The sequence below is a fragment of the Dama dama genome, chromosome 18, assembly GCF_033118175.1.
Source record: "Dama dama isolate Ldn47 chromosome 18, ASM3311817v1, whole genome shotgun sequence".
Lineage (NCBI taxonomy): Eukaryota > Metazoa > Chordata > Mammalia > Artiodactyla > Cervidae > Dama > Dama dama.
The window spans coordinates 20252816-20274938 of record NC_083698.1 but is presented as its reverse complement, the minus strand read 5'-3'; positions in this window follow the sequence as shown (position 1 = coordinate 20274938).

Below are 22123 nucleotides of genomic sequence, written 5' to 3'. Positions count from 1 at the left end.
TTAACTTATGATTGGCTGAAAGAACAAAATTGACTATCTACCATTAAAAATCATTGAGTATTGGTAGTAAAGTGCACTCATAGCTAAATCTAGTATGTTTTTTAAAAGGAAGCTCTGTAAAATTATTTGATTTTAATTAATATTAGAGCTCATGATTTATGTATTGTTTAAAATAATTTGACTTCATCAAAATCTTATGCATGTTGGCCATTAATTATGTAGCAGAATTTTGATGATGAGACTATCAATTTTATTAAATACATGATTTCTACTATATGCAGTTTTCAATACCATTGGCTGTGGAACACTTCCAAAGTACTGGAATTTTTATGGCAAACTAAAGATCTGGAAATATCTTCTCAATACCTTCTCTAAACTTCTCTTTAAGATGTATTGTGAAAGACTGGGTTGTTATCAACATCCATAAACCTCTAAACAAATTAACCTACCCAGTGGAACTGATGGGTCTTCCTATTCAAAAGATCCACTTGCCTCAGAACCAAGTATTATCATGTTGATTTTCAATAAAAAATTGAACAGTGTATCTCTAGAACGTTTGGAGCTACCTTTCATTTCTGTTTAGCCAACTAGAATGTCATTTAAGTCAAATCGTTCACCTGAAACTGCCTCTCTTTCTGTGTTTATTTTATTAAGATTTAACTTTGTTATCAGCACTATTGTCTTGAAATTGAGATTAATCACAATATGTTTGTTGGATTTATTCATCAAGGGTGAGTTCAGTCATTCTGAACTACACAGTGGACTATATAACAATCATCAACTTCAATAAGAATTTTCATTTATTTTTTTTAAATCAATGTTTATATATTAAAGAAAAATGTCATATAGGTCATAGAATTCTTATTTCATTTTTTAAAATAAGGGAAGATTTTAAGTGGAAATAATGATTTTATAAAACTTGAAGTCTATGTTTGATAATAGCACCATTTAAAAAGTGAATTTGTGGTTTATAGGCAATGTCTTCCTTTTGAAAGATTTTCTATTCTTGGAAAAAAAATTATACAGGGCAGTGTGGTAAGTAAATTGGGGGAGAATGGAAAGGCTTACTATCTCTGCTCTATGCCAGGGGAAAAAAACTAATTTCTCAAATAACCAATTGTCAAATCATATTTCAAGCTAACTGAAAAATGAGAAGAATGTTCTGATAAATTAAATTTAAATTAAGAATCTGGTTATAATAAATAATTATCCCAAAACACTGCTAATGTATGCAGAAATATATCCTCCCCCATTTTTCATAGGCCCTAGGAATATTTTAATCCTCCTCTTAGTCAGGACCTAAGAAATCTGTTTACTAGGAAACATGGCAGCTCTTTTTTATAAAATTTTTAAATATAATTTTATACAAAAATAAAAAATGAGTATGTAACTGAATATTTAGGTTATGATATATTCTAATCTAAAATGGGAAAGGATAATATGGAAATTATTCAAGCAGTGTTTGGATTATACATCTATCATCAAAGTTAATATTTAAAAAAACACTGTGTATCAATTAAGCATTTTATGAACATGAATAAATATATATTTGCTGGCACTTAATAAGTTTGATATTCATATTATGCTGTAGTTTTAATAGATATTTTATCATATTTTATTGGCATCCCTACTAAACATCTTCTTATTAAATATTTCTTCTATTTATCTTGTGTATGTTTATTCAATGTGTTTTTTCTCTTGGATTTTATCTGTAAAGTACATAACATTTACTTGTTTTTCTGAATAAATGATTAACTTTCTAAGATTAATTTTCACCACTCTTTCGTAGTAAGTATTTCTAAGTAATATACTATAGTTTGGCTTAATACACTCTGTAGTCACTATCTAACTGAAATCTTTCTTGATTGTCTGAGTTAGTTAGTTAGTGGCAGAGTTAGTTAGAAAAGGGCAAAAACAATTTTTTGAAGAAGTAATGACTAAAAAATGTCAAATTTGATGAAAAATAATCATACACATGGGCGTCCCTAGTGGCTCAGATGGTGAAGAATCTGCCTGCTTTCAGGAAACCCAGGTTCCTTTGCTGGGTCAGGAAAATCCCCTGGAGAAGGGAATGGCTACCCACTCCAGTATTCTTGGCTGGAGAATTCCATGGAAAGAGGAGCCTGGTGGGCTACAATCCATGGGGTCACAAAGAGTTGGACAATATTGAGTGACTAACACACACACAAACACATTCATATTTATACCTATTCAGTTTATCTACATCTACATAGAATACAAAGAGATTTACATGTAGATACTTCATAGTTAAACTGGTGAAAGCCAAAGGCAAAAAGAGAATCCTCAAAGCAATGAGATTAAAAATACTCAGCACATAAAGGAAAATCGTAGTAAAATTTACAGCTGATTTCTCATTGGAGTTTATGGGGGCCAAAATTCAGTGAGATGACTATTCAAATATCTGAAGACAATCAGTCAACAATTCTACAACCAGCAAACTATGCTTCAGAAACAAAAAAAAAATATAAACAGTTCCCATATAGCCAAAGAAAAATCTATATGTAACTGAAATCTATGAAATCATGCATTCAATAGCAATAGAACATATATTCCCTTAAAGAGCATATGGGGGCTTTCCCCGTGGCTCAGTGGTAAAGAAACTGCCTACAGTGCAGGAGATGCAGGTATGATCCCTAGAGAAGGAAGATCCCTGGAAAAGGAAATAGCAACCCACCGTGGGAAATCCCATGGACAGAGCAGCCTGGTAGGCTACAGTCCATGGGGTCACAAAAAGAGTTTAACACAATTTAATGACTAAACAGTAACAAAGAGCATATAAAAAATTTTCCATGATAAATCATATGCTAGGCTATATCACAGAAATTAGTAATTTTAAAGGAAATAAAATATGTTTTCAAACACAAAGAAATTAAATTAGAAATTGACAACAGAGGAAGTCAGGGAAATTCCAAGCTTTGGAAAATAAATTACATACTTCCAATATAACTTATGGCTCAAAGATGGCTCAAAGAAAAATTAGGAAATACTTTGAACTGACTGAAAATGGAATTACAACAAATAAAATTTTTTTGTACTGTAGTAAAAGGGTATTTAGAGGGAATTTTTTATCTTTAAATGTCTGCATTAGGAAAGATAATCTCAAATCAATACATTTCTACCTGAAGAAGATAGTACAAGAAGAAAAAAATACAAAGAAATAATGAAACACATAAATAAGTATCAGAAAGAATTTGGTAAATTAGAGAAACAAAAAATCAATGGAGAAAATCAATGAAATGAAAAGCTAGTTCTTTAGAAAAATTTTAAAACGTAACAAGCTTTATCTAGACTGGTCAAGAGAAAAAGAGAGACACAAATTATTAAAACCAGAAATGAAAGAGGGCATATCATTATGAATCTTATATAAATTAAAAGGACTATAAAGAAATAAGAAAAACTTTATCCTGAAAAAGTGGTCAACCTGAATTAAACAGAATAAGTCCTAAAAGGAAACAAACTATCTAAATTGATAGATAAAAGAAATTTAAAAATAGAAATAGACCCATAGCAAGTAAAAGAATTAACTTGATACTTAAAATGTTCCTGACTAAGAAAAATCCAGGCACAGATCATTTTACAAATAAATTCTAGCAAATTTTTAAAAAGAGATATAAGTCATTCACGGACTCTTATGAAATTCAAAGTCTAGAACATTTCTTAATTCATTCTATGCCGCTACTGTTGGCCCAGTGATAAAACTAGATAAGGATGTCACAATAAAAGGACATGAATATCAATGTTTCTCGTGAATACTGACCCCAAAAATAAAAAAAAGCAATCACAAATTAAGCAACATATAAAAATATACATGATAACCAAATGAAATTTATTGCAAGAATACAGGTTAGGTTAATGTTCAAAAATTAGTTAATGGAATACAATATTACTTTGTTAAAAAGGACAAACCTCAGGCTCATCTCAATAAACAGAGAAAAATAATTTTAACAAATCCATCACCCATTCTTGATTTAAAAAAAAAAAAGAAGATCTGTCAATAAAGTAGGAATAAAAGGAAATTTTGACCACGGGCATCTATGAAAAACCCACAACTAACATTCTGTTTAATGCTTAAAGAGTAAAGTTACTCTCATTAAGATTAGGAATAAGACAGCTGTGTCTACTCTTGTCTCTCTTATCCAACAACATGTTGGAAGTTCTTACTACAATCAGGTAAGAAAAAGAAATAACAGGCACCTAATAGGAAGTGGAAGAAATAAAAATGTCTCAATTTGTAAACAATATAATCCTATATTCTGAAAATTTTAAGGAATTTAAAAAATCTAATAGAATTGATAAATATATATGGAAAGGTCACAGAATACAAGTTCAATATAAAAATCAACCGTTCTTCTACAAACTAACAATAAACAATCTGTATCATAAGGATGTTGCAGAAATTAAATGCTTAGCTTAGCTGTTAGCATATAGAAAATCCTCAACAAATACTGTCTTTCACTATTATTGTTTTTGTTGTTACTTGGCATCATGTGTCTACAAATGTTTATTAATTAATTCTTGCATTTAAGATAGTAATACTGCTTATTAAGGACAAATATTTCCTTAATAAACAGTGGGGACAGGTTAATAAACTGCTTACGGTCACCCAGGTGATAAGTAAAAGACCAAGCATGTGATCGTAAGCCCATCAGACTACCGAGTTGGCCCTTTCAATCATTCAGCCTTGTGGCCTGAGCTTGTCCTGCTGCTGCTGCTGTCGTTTAGTCACTAAATTCTATCCAATTATTTTGCAACACCTTGAACTGTAGCCTGCCAGGCACCTCCATCCACTGAATTCTCCAGGCAAGACTATTAAAATCAGTTACCATTTCCTCCTCCAGGGCATCTTGTGACCCTGGGATTGGATTGAACCTGTGTCTCCTGCATTGCCAGGCAGATTCTTTACCACTGAGGCACCATGGAAACCCCCAGGCTGTCCTAGAGATGGACAAATATTTAAATCAGAGTATGCTGTCAATTATGTGCCATCTGTACTTCTGCACCATTCCTACGCTCAGGAAGAATTTCAGAATCCAGAACACTCAAAAAAATACCCTGTTAATGAAGCCAGGCACATTTTGAATCAAACCCATAACCAGAATTCCTAAGGAATTAAAAAATTGGCCAACAAGCTTTCATCTCCACGGCTGCCCTTGAATATAAGCAGTCATTGCAAATTATGTTTTTGTTTAAAATATAATTCATTCATAGTGATAATGATCGACTGTCAAATGTATCATGCCACATTTTTGCAACTTATTTAGGAAATAACCAAATCAGGCATTTTTACATACTTCTACCATCCCATATAAAGTACATTCTTGATCATGTCTTCATATCATCATACTTATGTGGTTTCTTAGATATATACTATATTTTATTTTTTAATTTTTAAAATTTTATTTATTTCTTAATTGAAGGATAATTGCTTTACAGAATTTTGTTGTTTTCTGTCATACCTCAACATGAATCAGCCATAGGTATACATATATCCCCTCCTTTTAGAACCTCCCTCCCATCTCCCTCCACATCCAGTCCCTCTGGGTTGATAACAGAGCCCCTGTTTGAGCTTCCAGAACCACAGAGCAAATTCCCATTGGCTATCTATTTTACATAAGGTAATGTAAGTTTCCATGTTACTCTTTGCATACATCTCATCCTCTCCTCCCCCTCCCTATGTCCATAAGTCTATTCTCTATGTCTATTTCTCCATTCCTGCCCTGTAAATAAATTCTTCAGTACCATTTTTCTAGATTCTATATATATATATATATATATATATATATATATATATATATATATATGTTAGAATGTGATCTTTCTCTTTCTCTTTCTGACTTACTTCACTCTGCATAATAGGTTCTAGGTTAATCCACCTCATTAGAACTGACTCAAATGTGCTCCTTTTTATGGCTGAGTAATATTCCATTGTGTATTTGTACAACTTCTTTATCCGTTCATCTGTCGATGGACATCTAGATTGCTTCCATGTTTTAGCTGCAATAGTGCTGCAATGAACAATGGAAAATATGTCTTTTTCAATTTTGGTTTCCTCAGGGTACATGCCTAGGCATGGGATTGCTGGGTCATATGGTGATTTTATTCCTAGTTTTTTAAGGAATCTCCATACCATCTTCCATAGTGGCTGTATCAATTTACATTCCCACCAACAGTGCAAGAGCATTACCTTTTCTCCACACTCTCTCCAGCATTTATTATTTGTAGATGTTTTGAGGACTGCCATTCTCACTGGTATGAGGTGATATTTCATTATAGTTTTGATTTGCATTTCTCTAATAATGAGTGATGTTGAACATCTTTTCATGTGTTTGTTAGCCATCTGTATGCCTTCTTTGGAGAAATGTCTGTTTAGGTCTTTTTCTCATTTGTTGATTGGGTTGTTTGCTTTTCTGGTATTGAGTTGTACATGCTGCTTGTATATTTTGGAAATTAATCCTTTGTCAGTTGTTTCATTTGCTATTATTTTCTCCCATTCTGAGGGTTGTCTTTTCACCTTTCTTTGTTGTGAAAAAACTTTTAAGTTTAATCAAGTTCCACTTGTTTACTTTTGTTTTTATTTCCTTTACTCTAGGAGGTGGGTCATAGAGGATCTTTCTTTGATTTATGTCATCGAGTGTTCTGCCTATGTTTTCCTCTAAGAGTTTTATAGTTTCTGGTATTATATTTAGATCTTTAATGCATTTTGAGTTTACCTTTGTGTATGGTGTTAGGAAGTGTTCTCATTTCATTCTTTTACATGTAGCTGTCCAGTTTTCCCAGCACCATTTATTGAAGAGGCTGCCTTTTCCCCATAATATATTCTTGCCTCCTTTGTCAAAAATAAGGTACCCATAGGTGCATGGGTTTATTTCTGGGCTTTATAGCTTGTTCCATTGGTCTATATTTCTGTTTTTAGGTATATATTTCTTATTCCAAAAGTCTGCTTTGTATTTCTCTATATCCTACTTTAGATCTATTTTTACCATACTAGCTACAAATTAGCTTCATTTTCAAGAAAAAAGACAAATTCACATGAGTCTTTGATATGCAAAATCAAACCTATACTGTTTTATTTTAATTTCTTCAAAGCTCTTAGTAATTTAATTAGCTGAAACATACAATGGTATTCATTTTGTACTTCTAGTTCCCAAGTTATTATACAATCATAATGACATTCAATGTATTGCAACTTAATTTTACTTTTATCATACTTTTATCATACAACATACTGATAATATTTTATTAATTATTTTAAGACATAAATCTTATATATTCTTGATAAAGTACTCAGCTCCTCCTAGTGGTTACTCAAGTTTAGCTAATAGTATCAATATTTCTATATTTTAATGATTTATTGTTTTAAGTATATATTTTAAATTCATACTGCATGAAGTAAATAGTTTCTATAAAGTTGAAAGCAAGCTTTAACAAACAAAAATAATTTTAAATAAAAATCAGTTGACACTAAGTGGCACTTAATTTTCCTTATGTTATTAAATATATTAAAGAACCAACACTGAGATTTTGACCAACGAGATATTTCATCTATTTCTTCCTCTCACAATTCCCCATCAATGGACAATATGAGGGAATAAGTGGGCTGGATGGGGCTAGTAAATGATACTGAATCCTAGATTTTTAAAGGGTGGGGTAGAGAGGACAAATTTTCTAATTATCATATTAATGAACAGAAATGACATGCAGAGCATAAATTGAAAGAAATACACAGGATAAATGCAATATTCAGCTCTTTCCTGGGGGGTGGGGGCGGGAGTCCCACTTGTGAAGGGAAGCACAGAGCCTGACAACCACACCCAATGTGCTGGAGCGTGCATCTGCTCAACACAGGCTCAGCCAAAATCTGCAGGTGTCAAGATGCCAGTGGTACACACAAAATGATGGAAATGCAGACAAATTATCTTTTGAAGAGTATCAATATTCCCAAATTTTGTTAATTCTGCATGCATACAGATATCACTTGCCTTTCTCTCTTTTATCATGCTGTCCATGGAGTTTTATAAAAGTCTAAAAATAAATGATGAGAACTGCTTTCTGTGATCAACAGAGCACCCAGAAGACCAGGCTGTCAGCTCATCCACTCTCCTAAAAAATGCCTGTACAACACCACCACCACCTTCATTTTTCCTAAGAGACAGACTGGAAAGACAAACTCTCATTACTGATACAGAACTTGGGAGAGATTTTTCTACGATGTGTGCAGAGACTTGCAAATGTCGTGGCCTGTGAAGCCAATCAGCTACAAATTACAGGCCAGATGCCACTCATCCCCTTGCTCTCAGGTCTGCAAAATGGTTCCAGATGACTTTGTGAAAATGACACCCTGAATTATTAAAATAAATTTTGCTTCCAATAAACTCCTCTCTAAGTCATTAAAATGGGCACTGGGTTGAGCAGAGATTTTCTATCATACCAGAAAATATCATTTGCAAATGTGGTATCTACACATAGTACTTGAGACTTTTCTTAAACAATTTTCTAATAAATGCAATATATTTCATATTATTATAATAAAGTTGTTCAAAGGTGTTCATTTATTCTTTAATTTTTTATTTGATAGAAAGCCTGACATTTGTATTATCTGGTTACAGATGTGGAAAAAATGTAGTAGTTTGCTAGAGTCACACAGATATAAATGGTAGTGGCAACAATGGAACCCCAGTCTTTCCACTCTTATTCTAATACTCCTCTTATGCTATCTTGTTTTACTGTAAAGATACTAAATCTTTGTTTTCATAATGTTCATTTGTACCATTCATAGACTCATTATCCAATAATACATAAAAAGCCACTTATTAGGTATACTCATCACATTTATACATTGTCTTTCAAAAATACACAGGCAAATCACAACTATAGTAGTAGTCTACTTACTATATGAATCAGAAAATGGACCGAACCGTCATGAAAACTTAGCAAAGAGGTTAGACAACCAGAAAAGATTATTATTTTTTAAATGGAATTAGCCATTATTTACTTAATTAGAAGTACCCAAATTACTTATCCAGAAATATCGACTTGTATTATTTTCCTAGGGTGTCCATGACAAAGTTTGACAAACTGGGTATTTTAAAACAAGAGATATTTATTCTCTTGCAGTTCTGAAGGCTAGAAGTCCAAACTCAAGATGTTGGCAGGACAATGCTCCCTCCAAAGACTCTAGGAAAAAAATCCTTCCTTGACTATTCCAGACTGTTGATGACTTCAGGAGTTCCTTGGCTTGTGACAGCATACCTCCAAGCTTGGCCTCCACCATTTCATGGCCTTTTCCTCTGTGTGTCTCTGTCTGGCTCAACTTTCTCCTCTTCTCATAAACAATCATACTGGATGTAGGGCCCACTCTAATCTAGTATGATCTCATCCTAACTTGACTAATTATATATGCAAAGACCTATTCCCAATTAAGGTCAAATTCTGAGGTTCTGGGAAAACATGATTTTGGGGTGGGGATACAATTCATCCCAGTGCATTCACAACCCTTGCCAGTTACCTACAGAAATTTCTTGTACAACACTGTGATATAGAATATCCTTCTTTCCCTTCTGTCAGGGCGTACTGGAACCCTCTCACATTACAGAGTTCTTTTTAATCTTATTTGATCTAGAGTGTTCTGTCAAGCTACTAAGCAATCACAAGTTAGGTACAGGAAAATAGAGAAGGAAAGCAAGAAACAAACTTTTTCTAACAGTACAATTTTTCTATTATTCCAACATATCCCCTTTTAAATTCTCACTTCTTCACCTTCCACAAAGTTATCTTTCCCTAAATCCCAACAACTCTTGAGACCTCCTCCTGCTCCTTCACATAACCTACTTTGAAAAACAGCTCAGGATACACAAGAGTAAATCAATAGGCATGTTTAAGATCTAACCAAATCATTCTTCAGTAACTCTGTACTCAAAGACTCATACATTGTAGTGATTATAGATAGAGAGAAGCCCTGATTGGAATACAGGACAGTGGAATACAAAAGAAGACAAACTATATCCTGGATGAAAATAAAATTTATTTGCTTAAACCAAGCAAGCCAACACACAAACATACAAACCGGCCCACATATATAACTACCACTTGTAAAGCAATTATAGTGGTTTATGATGTGATCTTAGGCTGTTCTCTGAAAACATCACTCGGGTTTGTGCTGTCTACAGTACTATCATAGACATTAATTCTCAATGTAATTCTACAAAAAGATTCACAAATTTAACTATTCTCTGGAAACATCATTCTTGACTTTCTCTCTCCCACATCCACCCTTTGAATGTCTCTCATGACAGCCATGGAGCTGGAGAAAGCTCTATTCTGTCCCCTCCAAAATCTAGAGCATGGGGAGATGTGCTCTTAGCACTACAAGCTAGAACAATGAGTGACCTTGTCCATGAAAGCCTCAGCGCAGTTTCATATGATAAGATCATGGCACTTTCAGCAGGATTTTTGAACTGGCCTAGGTATAAGCAGTCTAATATACTAAATGTTTTCAGTTTTTATGAGTGAGACATAATTTGATAATTTTATGCTATATGTATCTTCTTATTCAACCGAAGGATGTGAAGGCAGTATCAAGGACAATATAAATATCAATCAACTGTTTTTTTGTTGAAGAATGACAAAAGGTTTAACGTTTCAATTGTGTCTTTTCCTAGATAGCAACTGGTTTGTCCCACTCCCTTTAATCCTTGAGTACTCTGGTAGTCATTAATATTCTTCAATAACTGTTCATTATTTTCCCCATGTATGGCATGGTCCCTGTGAACGGAACATGCAATAATGTAGGAGAAGAGATGGGAGCCATTTCTGGGCAGGAGTATTTAACCACCAGCATGATACCTTTTGGAGCTTGCTTTCATTCTTACATAGCCTGGGTTCTGGATTAACTATGATGAGCAGTGCTTTCTGCCGACTGTCATTAGATGTGCAGCATATGTGTACATGCTCAGCTGCTCCAGTCTGTCCAACTCTGTGCTGTATGGACTGTGTGTATATGTAGCTCACCAGGCTCTTCTGTCCGTGGGATAAAGACAGGCTCCTCTGTCCACATCCAGGGGAACACTGGAGTAGGTTGCCATGCCTTTCTTCGGGGGATCTTCCTGACCCAGGGATTGAATCTGCATCCCCTGCATTATAGGTAGATTCTTTACCACCGAGACATCAGATGTGTAGCATAGGTGAGCAATAAATCTTTACTGTTTATCACCATAGTTTGAGGTGATGTTCGTTACAATAGAATAATATACATTTTCTGACTGATACATGTACTACTTAACATTCTTACATGACTATACCCAGGGTCACACGAAAGCCAGTAGATTGTGTGTTTGTGGAAGATGACAAAAATCTCCTATGTTGCTTTTATTCTCCCAACTGTGGCAACTCAATGTTGACCAAAATTTGAGATCTTTGCTCAAATTTTTAATAAAATGAGAATATTTTCATTTTATAATAATTTTAATTTGATTTTGGCAGTCTTATCTCTCTTTGAAATATCTTCTCAATGTTTTATTGAAAATTCTTAGTTTTGAATCATCAAATCCAATCTGCCTAGACAAGTGTCAGTTTGCTTAAGTCCTCAATAGCACAATACATGATTATATTCCATCATTTGAAGACAGTCAAAGGTGCTTGACTTGTACTTTGTTTCCATTATAATACCACTCAATCATAATTAATTTTGATGATCTTTGGCTAAATTAGAATCAGTGGGTAGCTCTGCAGGAAAGGAAAAGGATAAGGGCACCTTACAAAGTGCCCTGTAGGTAACCTCAACCTAATTTAAGCCCCTCTTGATATGTAGCAATAGACCTTGGCAAAATGGCAGGTGATTCCCCACACAGAATAAAAGTAGCAGTTGTACCCCTGCCCAGACACAGTAAATTTGTATGAACGTGGTGCTTTTCATTAGGCAATCAATAATATATTTTATTGGTTCCAGAACACTGCACAAAGCCCACTAGAAGTCATCTCACTCCACTGTTTTGTGTGAACACTACAATTAACCCAAGAAAAAAATAAATTAGTTTTTTCTTAAATCTGGAGGTTTTCTAGTTGTAAAAGCCCAATTACAAATTAGCAAGCTGTGAATAATCAGATTACAAAATAATCAGCCTTAAAGCAGCAAGTGCTTCACTTGTAAAAGTCTGCAAAGATTCACAAAGTTGAAGTTACATGGCAATAATTGATGGCAAATGGAAACAGCTGCAATATTAAATAGAATCACTTTTATCTTAGATGTTAGTAGATTTGCTCTTTAGATTTTCATATTTATCATTTTGGTTAAAGAAGTGCAGATTTTGAAGGAAGGCATATGCCAAGTTGAAATAGTTTTTACATATTTGGATTTCAGGTTATTTGGTAAAAAATTACTATATTTTATGCACATATTCCCTCAACATTTATCATGTGGTATTATTTGTACAGTATTATTCAACTTCATTTCATATCAGAAAAATCAATTAACAATTCACAATATTGAGGCATATTTGTTCATTTCCTGTTCATATTATAGCACTGATAAAATTACTTGGTTTGCCCATCATTTTGAATTTTATTACCTTGAGGAAAGAATATGTAGGTAAAGGACTTCCCTGGTGACTCAGACAGTGAAGAATCCTCCTGCAGTGTGGGAGACCTGGGTACGATCCCCGGATTGGGAAGATCCCCTAGAGAAGAGAATGGGAATCCACTCCAGAATTCTTGCCTGGGAAATCCCTTGGACAGAGGAGCCTGGCAGGCTACATACAGTCCATGGGGGCACAAGGACACAGCTGAATCACACACACACACAAAAGTAAACCAAAATTCTTTCAAAAGAAATGTCAAATATTGAAACAACTATTTTACTTCCAGGGTTCTTGCAAAGGCCTTTACCCCTGAAACCGGGCTTCCACTAGAAAGAGAGCATTATTATTTTTTCCGACCATGTTCCATATTACTGCTTCTGGTGCTTTCCCCCTCAACTGAAATACCCTTTCAGATAACGTCTGCCTACCTCAACCCTACTTTTCTTCTGAAATACTACACAATTTTAGGATGGGTGGGTAGACATGAACAATTACAACTGAATAAATGGAAACATTTTGAAATAAAGTAGGATCGATAAACATATTTTTAGAGATGGAATTTTAGATCCCACCTCTAACCTGGAATACAGATTAAGAATATATTCTACCTGGTTTTGTAATCTATGTTCTAGTGACGTACAGTGGCAATTCTTTACCACCAACCAGAAAATGACAAAAGTGAACATCAGCATTTTAGGAATCAGTGAACTAAAAAGGGTGGGAACAGGCAAATTTAATTCAGATGACCATTATATCACATACTGTGGGCAAGAATTCCTTAGAAGAAAAGGAGTAGCCCTCATAGTCAACAGGATTCCAAAATGCAGTTCTTGGGTGCAATCTCAAAAATGACAGAATGACCTCTGTTTGTTTCCAAGGCAAACCATTCAACATCACAATAACCCAAGTCTATTCCCCAACCATTAATGCTGAAGAAGCTAAAGTTGGACGGTTCTATGAAGACCTATAAGACCTTCTAGAACAGCAAAAAAAAAAAAAAAAAAGATGTCCTTTTCATCATAGGAGATTGGAATGCAAAAGTAGGAAGTCAAGAGATACCTGGAGTAACAGACAAATTTGGCCTTGGAATACAAAATTAAGCAGGGAAAAGGCTAACAGAGTTTTGCCCAGAGAACATATTGGTCATAGCCAACAGCATCTGCCAACAAGACAAGAGACAATTGTACACATGGAGATCACCAGACGGTCAATACTGCAATCAGATTGCTTATATTCTTTGTAGCCAAAGATGGAGAAGCTCTATACAGTCAGCAAAAAAAAGACTGGGAGCTGACTGTGGCTCAGATCATCAGATCCTTATTACAAAATTCATACTTAAATTGAAGAAAGTCAGGAAAACCACTAAGCCATTCAGGTATGACCTAAATCGAACCCCTTATGACTATACAGTGAAAGTGACAAACAGATTCAAGGGATTAGATCTTAGAGACAGAGTACCTGAAGAACTATGAAAGGAGGTTAGTAAAATTATACAGGAGGTGGTGACCAAAACAATAGCAAATAAAAAGAAATGCAAGAGGGCAAAATGGTTGTCTGTGAAGTCCTTAAAAATAGCTGAGAGACACAAAAGGCAAAGAAGAAAGGAAAGATACAGCCAAGTGAATGTAGAGTTCCAAAGAATAGCAAGGAGAGATGAAAAAGCCTTAAGTGAAAAATGCAAAGAAATAGAGGAAAACAGTAGAATGGAAAAGGCTAGAGATATTGTCAAGAATACTGGAGATAACAAGGGAATATTTCATGCAAAGATAGGCACAAAATAGGACAGAAACAGTAAGGATCTAACAGAAACAGAAGCAGTTAAGAAGAGATGGCAAGAATACACAGAAAAACTGTATAAAAAAGAGGTCTTAATGACCCAGAAAACCACGATGGTGTTGTCACTCACCTAGAGCCTGACATCCTGGAGTGTGAAGTCAGGTAGGCCTTAGAAAGCATTACTAGGAACAAAGCTAGGCCAGACAATGACCAGACTCCAAACTTCCCTAAGTGATAGTGCCTTGATTAGTAAATCTCTCTCTCTCTCTCATTTAGTCACTAAGTTATGACTCTTTTGTGACCCCCATGGCCTGTAGCCTACCAGGCTCCTCTGTCCATGGGATTTCCCAGGCATGAATACTGGAGTGGGTTGCCATTCCCTTCTGCAGATGATCTTCCTGACTCAGGGATTGAACCAGCATCTTCTGCTTGGCAGATGGATTCTTTACCACTGAGCCACCAGGGAAGCCCTGTCATCTATCTATCTATCTAATCTATCTATCTATCTATCTATTCAACTCTCTTTCTCTCTCTCTCTACCTCTCTATCTATTGTCAAATTTATCAAACCATCCAACCATTATACCATACTCCTATTTACCCAGACATATATATTAATGCTTGTATAAGACTAAATAAATTTGAAAGTGAAAGTGAAAATGGCTTAGTCATGTCCTACTCTTTGTGACCCCATGGACTATACAGTCCATGGAATTCTCCAGGCCAGAATACTGCAGTGGGCAGCCTTTCCCCTCTCCAGGGGATCTTCCCAGCCCAGGGATCAAATCCAGGTCCCCCACATTGCCAGCGGATTTGTTACCAGCTGAGCCACAAGGGCAGCCCAAGAATACTGGAGTGGGTAGCCTATCCCTCCTCCAGCAGATCTTCCCAGCCCAGAAATTGAACTAGGATCTCCTGCATTTCAGGCAGATTCTTTACCAGCTGAACTATCAGGGACAAAAATCTCTATGTACGGCTTCCGGTTTTCCTTTGTTAAGCGTGTAGTGCTTCCTTGAGTGAGAAATTGGAGCCATTGTTTGAAAGGCCTTTGGGCTAAATCATCAATGTATAATGACTTAGGATTTCCATATACAAAAGTCACATACTGAGGATTTTTTTTTGGCTGGGCTAATAAACCAGCCAAATATTTGGTAATATTTAATGACATTGTATACAAAGACCTATAAAACTCTGCAGAAAAAATCTAGGTTTATCATTTTAAAAAAGGTCAAATGGCAGCAATATATTGAAAGATTTTCTTTAAACTAAATGATTTATAAGCCAGACAAATGCTGACTGTATCATTTTCTGAACTCCTAAATCTTGAGTTATTAAGTTTAATTTTGAAAATGTCATGCTTTAATACCTAATTTGATATACCTACATATAGTCATGTACTCAATAACTACTTTATGTATGTACTATTTCTACAAATTGACTGTAAGTCCTTTTCTGAACTGCTTTATTCTTTACTTCACAGCAAACCAACAGATATGGTAAGATCCCAAAAAACTTGGAAAAATATTGATGAATAATAAAATGAGGTTATTGACTATCATTTATAATATTCCTAAATATGAGAAAAAGCAAGTACCGGATACTTCAGTGGAAAAACCATAACTAAAGTCACTGATCTTCACAATGATCTTTATTTCTGAGTCTTTGAAAATTTTTTCACAATTAAATATTTTTTTCAAAACAAGATTAACATGTGAAATTGAAAAGAAAAATATCCGTTTGGAAAGAATGCTTTTTATTAATAAACAGAACAATAGTCTCCTCTAAACATGCCTTAGAAGTATAATTTTTACTGTGGTAGATCCCAAACATAAGCACTGCTTGGAACAGACAAAATGCATCAGTGGTAAATAGGGTGTTTGTCAATTTCAAGTCATAGTTACATAGTTTCTAATAGCATCATAGCGGGAGGGTATCAGAATGTTGAATTCAGTATCCAGGCTATTGGTAAGCTAATTTTGCCAGACTGTGATTTTTAAACACAAGGTATCATAACAGCTCATACAGACAAAAAAGGCTAACAACTTCTACATTCTATTTTCTGTGGTGGAATCTTGCCTGAATATCCCCAGGCCACTGTTCTTGTTTATTTCTGCAAAACGAGATTATTTTAGGTTGTGAGAGAAGAAAAGCTTCACTTAATGAACATCATTTGAAGAATACTGTTGCGAGGTGTTTGATTCCCATTGATTGTAAATGTTTCAGTTAGTCACCAGAGGCTACAGACTCACACACAGCCCCACACATGCACATCTGAACTCCTTGATGAGAATACAAAAGCCTATTGTGTTAATCACTTTTTGTGAAGAAAGCCAATTACAGCTAATTCTACGTTGCTCACTGTACAATTTGAGTAATACTGAGGCAATTGTTTAAACACTCATAAACTTGGGACTGAAACACCTTGGATTTTAATCCAGGCCCCATCACTTGCTAACAGAGACTTTAGGAAAATATAATTGGTGAAATAAGAATATCAAGCACTGGCATCCTCAGGGTGGTGTGAAGATTGACTAAGGTGTGGTATACACAATCATTTAAATGTTGAAGCTGATAGCAAACTTTGGTTATTATTATTAAAAAGTCTTAATGCTTATTGTAAAGCACATTGAGATATCAACAATAAGGACCTAGAGAGAGAGTGCCAATGTCCCCAGTTACCAGGGTAGCCCTACAAGGTACCAAAGACTTGATAGCTTAAAGGACCAAACACATTTCCTTGTAGTTCTAGATTCCGAAAGTCCAAGATCAATGTGATGACAGGGATGGTTTCTTCTAAAGCCTCTCTCCTTGGTGCGTAGATGTCCATTTTCTCCCTGGGTATACACATTGTCTTTTCCTGTGTGTTTGTGTGTCTGCCCTAATCTCTTCTTTTCATAAGGACATTAGTTCTTAGATTAGGGGGCACCCTCATTTTAACTAAATTACCCTCTTTAAAGATCTGAAGTCCAAATATAGTCACATTTTGAAGTATTGGAGGTTAGAACTTCAAAATATGAATTTCAGGGGGACTCATTCAATTCTCCCCAATAATAAAAAATATCACAATTATCAGGGACAAAGGAAAGTGATAAGTGAACTGACTACAGATTCCCTGCAAGGTCAGATAATCTGTAGCACAATTTAGGACTGAGGGCTTTGAGGACAGAAAACTTATCACAGACACTTTAGATATTTCAAATATCTCAGACAGTATCTGACACAGAGGCACTCAGTCATTGTTTGCTGGGTACACAGAGCCCAAGTGAACTCAGCACTGATTCAGGTGAGCATCCAGATATAAATATATTTATAAATAATAACTTACTTTTCCATGAGTTCAGTTCAGTTCAGGCACTCAGTTGTGTCCGACTCTTGGTGACCCCATGAACTGCAGGAGGTCAGGCCTCCCTGTCCATTACCAACTCCCGGAGTCTACCCAAACCCATGTCCACTGAGTTGGTGATGCCATCCAACCATCTCATCCTCTGTTGTCCACTTCTTCTCCTGCCCTCAATACATATTAGTGTGTGTGTGTGTGTGTGTGTGTGTGTGTATATATATATATATATAATATGTTATATTAAAATTATATATATACACTATAGATAATATTTTATATTATTTTAGTATATATAATAAATGAAATGAGGAGGGCACGGCAACCCACTGAAATATTCTTGATTGGAGAATCCCACAGACAGAGGAGCCTGGTGGGCTACAGTCCATAGGGTTGCACAGAGTTGGACACGACTGAAGTAACTTAGCAAGTACACACACACAGTAGATAAAATATATGTTACTATATTAAAATTATAATAATATGAAATTACATTGCCATTATATAATACATATCAAAATATATCACATATGTTAATGGTATCCTGGAGAAGGAAATGGCAACCCACTCCAGCATTCTTGCCTGGAGAATCCCAAGGAAACAGGAGACTGGCAGGCCACAGTCCACGGGGTGGCAAGAGTCAGACATGACTTAGTGACTAACCTACAATGATGATGGTGTATACATAGTATAATATGTATTAATACATATGCTAATGTGTGGAAGTGGAAAGAAAAACTTGCCAGTTGAATAAAAAATGATAGGTGAAAAAATACATTAGCATTTCAAGAAAAGGAAAGCTTCATTTAATTCATATTTAGGAAATAATGTGTGCAAGACTTAAAGATGTGTTGGATATTACAGTTCATAAATGCAGGAACCACTCCTACATTTCAGGCTTGTGTAATTGGATACATGGTGGTGCTATTCCTTAAAAGGGAGGAATTATTGATCATGAGTACATTTTAGAGAAAATATACCAAGTTCAGTTTTGACACATGTCTTGAGATACACTTGACATTGTCAAGTGGATATTTTAATTAGATTGTGTGTGTGTGTGTGTGTGTGTGTGTGTGTGTGTATCATTAAAATAAAAAATTCCTCTGAACTAAAGAACAATATTTTTGCCTGGTCATATATAGTTGCTAATTTTAGGCTTAGACAATTGGCTACCTACCATGTTCAAGAGTACAGTTATGATAAAATAAAAGACAATCTCTGGTATCAGTCTAGTGACAAGACAGACATCAGTCAAATAATCACATGAAGAAGTATAAAATGATACCTATGCTAAGAGAGTGAAGAAGTCCATTGGGTTTATTGGTTATCTTTGTTATTGATAATCACCCTCTAGAAATCCCTCCTCTCGCTGTCATTGAACTTACTCCCATAAGAATTAGTGTAATTGAAGTAAAACTTGTGGGTGACAGTGAGCCTATACATATTTACACATATTTGGGAGATTTGACTTTGTTTGTTCTTCTTTCTCTAGTTACTTTGGGTATAACGTTAGAGACAAGCAACTCAAAATAATTGTGTGTGGATGAATATGTATGTATGTGTGTATGATATAGATGGCCAAGTTGAAACCTCATGAGAACTGCAAACCAAAAATCTACAGTAGATACACACACAAAAAGGAAAAAACAATCCAAACACAACACTAAAGATAGTCATCAAACCACAAAAGAATTAAACAAAAGGGGAAGGGAAGAAAAAAGACCTACAAAAAGAAATCCAAAACAACAACAAGGACAATAATGACATAGATATCTATAACTGCCTTAAATATAAATAGATGAAATGCAAAAGACACAATGTGGCTGAATGGATAAAAAAACAAGACTCATATATATGTTATCTGTAAGAGACCCACTTCAGACCTAGGGACACACACAAGTTGAAGGTGTGGGTCTGGAAAAACATATTTCATGCAAATAGAAATCAAAAGAAAGCGAGAGTAGCAACATAGAAACCAAGAGAAAGCAAAAGTAGCAATATTCATATCAGACAAAGCAGACTTTAAAGCAAGACTGTTATAAGAGACAAAGAGGGACACTACAGAATGACAAGGGATCAATCCAAGAAGAATATATAGCAATTGTAAACATATATGCACCAAACATTGGAGCCTCTCGATATTTAAAGCAAATACTAACAGCCATAAAAGGAGAAATTGACAGTAACACAATAATAGTGGGGGACTTTAACACCTCACTCTCATCACTGGACCAGTCATTTAGACAGAAAATCAATAGGAAACACAGGCCTTAAAGAACACAGTAGACCAGATACACTTAATTGATATTTATAGGACATTCCACTCAAAAGCAGAATACACCTTCTTCTCAAGTTCACATGGAACATTCTCCAGTATCAATCACATCTTGGGCCACAAATCAAGCCTCAGTAAATTTAAGAAAACTGAAATCATATAAAGCATCTTTTCCAACAGGAAAAAGGGAAAAAACTGTAAAAAACACAAACACGTGGAGGCTAAATAAGATGTTACTAAACAACCAATGTATCACTGAAGAAATCAACAAGGAAATTAAATATATATATATATATATATATATATATATATATATATATATATATATATATAGAGAGAGAGAGAGAGAGAGAGAGAGAGAGAGAGACAAATGACAACAAAAACACAACAATCCAAAACCTTATGACTTCAAAAATGGGGAGAAAATGGAAAGCGCGTAGGTGGAAAGAGATAGAAGTTCAAATGAAAGAAATACTTTTTAAAATTATTATTTTAAGGGTAGACATTCTGTGCAACTTTAACAAATTCACTGAAAAGATCCAGCAGAGAACAAAGTGAATATATAATAATAGAGAGGGTAATGTTGCTGATAAGTTATACAGAAATGAGATGCAAAGCCCATTTGAAGAGTTGGCTCTTAGATGGAAAGAAGAGTGCTACCTATTCTAACAAGACAGAAGGAAAATAGCTCATTTGCAAGTGTCAGAAGATTTGTAATATGCCTGTAGTAAGACACAGAAAGAGTGATATGTGAACTGTTCTAATTAAAACATTTTTTGGAAATAATTGTAGGTTTACATGGCAGTTGCAGAAAAATGTAGTAAAGAGTTCCTGTGTATCATTCAACTAGATTTTCCCAATTGATGACATCATACATAATCAAAGTATGATTATTAAAACCAGGAAATTGACATTGGCTCATTACTGTCAACTACAGGCTTGTTTAGATTTCAATAGCTGGATAGTTCATTCAAATATTACACATGTATAGATAAATGTAAATACCACCACAAATCAGAAAACAAAATCCAGCCATCACCTCAAAGTAATCCCCACAGGTGATTCTTTCATAGACACAAATTCCACTCCTCATCCTAACCCCTGGCAAGCCATGATCTCATCTCCATGACTATAATTGCATCTTATCAAAAAAACATATAAACAGAGCATGAGATTCTTTATGTTTTTCATTCAACACAATGTCCTTGTGATAAGTCCAAGTTATTTATCAATAGTTTGTTCCCTTTTTCCCCTAGTAATAGTTCACTGTATGAAGGAACCAAAATTACTTATTTATTCACCCATTGAAGAACATATAGGCTGTTTCCAGGTATTGGTTATTACAAATAAAGCTACAACGAACACTCATGCACACTTTATTGTATGAACATAAATTACCATAAATGCAATTTTACACCCCTGGTAAAATTCCAGGAGTGGGATTGCTGGGTAAAAAATGTAAGTATATGTTTGTCTTTATTATATAATAAACTGCTGAACTGTTTTCTAGAAAAGATTATCTGCTGAGAATGAAAGGGGAGACGAGGGGTATGGTGGTAGATATAAGTACCCAAGGTAGGTAAACAAGTTTTGAAATATATGCTAGCTCTCATACAAAACTAATATTTATTATTTACCACTGAGATTACTCAAACATATCCCCACCAAAAATATATACATGCACTGGATATATTCAAATAGTAAATAATTTTGGCACATGTTTTGTGCCTACCTAGAGTTTATCATGTATCCTTCTATACACACATTCATTACAGAATAAATACAGAAATTAGTGGAAGAGACTCTTTTAAGAGATATGTGACTGCAAAATGCTTTTAAAAATATATGCAAATTTGTGTGGATAGGATCTTCACTAAATTTCAGTGTCATCTAGATATTGTAAATTCTGAAACAAAAAAGTGACTGGTGTTTATTGGAATATACATTTATTTATTTGATATTATTTAACTCCTCAACATTATGAAATAAATATACTTTAATTACCTTTTGTAACCACAGTTACAAAATATAAAAGTGACAGCTGCATTTAAATGATAGTGGGAAGAAATTGAGCTTGTTCCAGCCTAAACACACCTACCCAGGTGCAGCTAACTGTATACATTTAGTAAAAGTCAAAAGTGAT